Consider the following 2,435-nt stretch of genomic DNA (forward strand, 5'->3'; position numbering starts at 1 on the left):
CAAATTTAATTTACAAAACAACCTTAGAAGACAGGTAGTGTTATCTATGCTAATAATAGAGGAATACATGAATTGTCCAGGATGCCGTCACAATAACAGTAACAACCAAATAGCAGGCTGCGTGGGGCAACCAGGCCAGCAGGGGAGGGCAGTTTGGGGTGACCAGGCCAGCAGGGGAAGGCAGTTGGGGGCAATCAGGCTGGGAGGGGAGGGCAGTTGGGGCAATCAGGCTGGGAGGGGAGGGCAGTTGGGGCAATCAGGCTGGCAGGGGAGGGAAGTTGGGGGCAATTGGGCTTGCAGGGGAGCAATTAGGCATCAATCAGGCCGGCAGGGGAGCGGTTAGGGGGCGATGAGGCTGGCGGGCAGAAGTGGTTAGGGGAAATCAGGCAGGCAGGCAGGTAAGCAGTTAGGAGCCAGCAGTCTCAGATTGTGAGGGGGTTGTCCGACTGCCCCGATGGGGTCACAGATTGGAGAGGATGCAGGCTGGGCTAGGGACACCCCCCCAATGCATGAATTTCTGTGCACCGGGCCTCTAGAAAATTATAATTTGCAGATGGAGGCTCAGAAACACAGAGATGTTAACTAACTAAGGTAACAACTTTTGAGTAGACAATATTGAATGTAAAGAGTTATTAAGTAAGAAATCAAAGGAAGAGCTTAGCCAACTTTTTTGAATTTAGTTCATATTTTTCCCATTATACTTACTGTATTATTTTTCAATTATGGCTAGGAATGTCAATACAGTTGATATGGAAATAATCTTCATATTAAAATGGAATTATAATCTTTTAGTGTTTACTCAATACTATTCTAATAAAATTGTAATTTATCTCCTTTGAAAGATAGCCCATTTTGATCTTCTAGATCTCTGTTGGTATAAAACAATTGTTATTAATATGATCTGGCCACAGTTTTGTATACCCAACTTTGATTTTTACTACTCTTCACCCAGGTCTTCAGAAAGATCTATCTCCACATATATCAGAAGCATATTGTACAAACTCTTGTTTTCTTCAGTGTTTTAGTTAAGTGTTCCAAAATACCATTTTTATAATGGAATTTATATTTTTAAATGATTCCTCCTTTAAAATACAACTAAAATAGTCTGTATTCTTCACCCTCTTTCTTCCTATCTGCCTTGTCTTCCATCTTCCTTTGCTTATAATTTTTTATTTTTGTATTCAACAGCATTTTTAATTAAGGACCCGTTGGTACTTCCTTGACTATTGAATACAAAGTAATTTCTGTATAAGCTCCCATTTTTTTACTCTATATTTTAACACATGATTATGCAATGTTTATATTTTATAAGTTAAAGTTTTCTTTTCAAATAGTTTGAAATTTCCAAAGAAATAATGAAGATTTTATTTTTTGTTTTATCTTGCTGCTTCTAATACAGAAAAATTTAAAAAATTAAATAAAAGTCAATCCATAAGCTCTTATTAATTGGTTGCCTGGCCATATGTTATACTTCCATACCTTATCAGTCAGATTTGTATTTTTTAAGGTAGTAAAGCTAATATATAGCCAGAGATAAAAAAATATTTTATGTTATTTTATGCCATTGGAAAGAAAAGAAAGCTTTTGCTAAAGAATTAAAATATTATATATATGTAAATATATATATATTATTTTAACATTATCTTTAATTGTTCCTATTTAATAAATATGTGTGTATATATGTATGTGTGTGTGCATTGAGATATGTGGAGAAGTTATCCTTGCTACTTTCATGTTAGAAGAGAATGTACAATTTTTAAAGTTTATGAAATCTCTGCCTAGCCTATATACAATACCAATTTAAGTTTGATAAAAAATATGTGGACTGGTGCTTGCTTCGGCAGCACATATACTAAAATTGGAACAATACAGAGAAGATTAGCATGGCCCCTGTGGAAGAATGACATGAAAATTCATGAAGCCTTCCATATTTTTTATTTAAAAAATATATATATATGGACTGAAAAAACTGTCTTTCCTTTACTATAGAGTTTAGTATCATTTTAATGAATAAAATACTATGTGATCTTTAGAAGTTCCTTTAAAGACTGAATGACTTCAGTCTCATGACATAAGCTGCCCTAGAGAGCAAGTTTATAACAGTTGTAATTCTTTCCTATGCCCATGCCTTGAGACATTGTCAATTTATACTATAAAAAGAGCACCTCTCTTATTTCAGATTTCAGTCTTCCTTGAAGGTACTAAGAACTAATAAGTCCATTCTTAAGTGTAAATGTGTACAGGTCTTGTGTAAAACAAAATTATGTCATGCTTTTAATTTTTATTGGGTTCATTTAAATACCAAAAGCTGTTATAATGAAAGAAAATGCTAGCTTTATGAAAATTTGCTGATTGTTGAAGACTTCTTAGTACTTGAATTTTCAATGTTGGATTCACTATCTTTCTTTTTTTTTTTTTTTTTAATTAATTACACA

At 34.1% G+C, this 2,435-nt stretch overlaps 1 non-coding gene across 1 annotated transcript; it reads left to right on the forward strand.

The window, feature by feature from the left end:
* Window positions 1-1,828: 1,828 nt before the first annotated feature.
* Window positions 1,829-1,935, forward strand: LOC118652203. The gene has a single exon (XR_004966472.1). It is a non-coding gene; the product is annotated as a U6 spliceosomal RNA (small nuclear RNA).
* Window positions 1,936-2,435: the final 500 nt, after the last annotated feature.

The sequence above is a fragment of the Myotis myotis genome, unplaced genomic scaffold (assembly GCF_014108235.1).
Source record: "Myotis myotis isolate mMyoMyo1 unplaced genomic scaffold, mMyoMyo1.p scaffold_m19_p_3, whole genome shotgun sequence".
NCBI classification, from domain to species: domain Eukaryota; kingdom Metazoa; phylum Chordata; class Mammalia; order Chiroptera; family Vespertilionidae; genus Myotis; species Myotis myotis.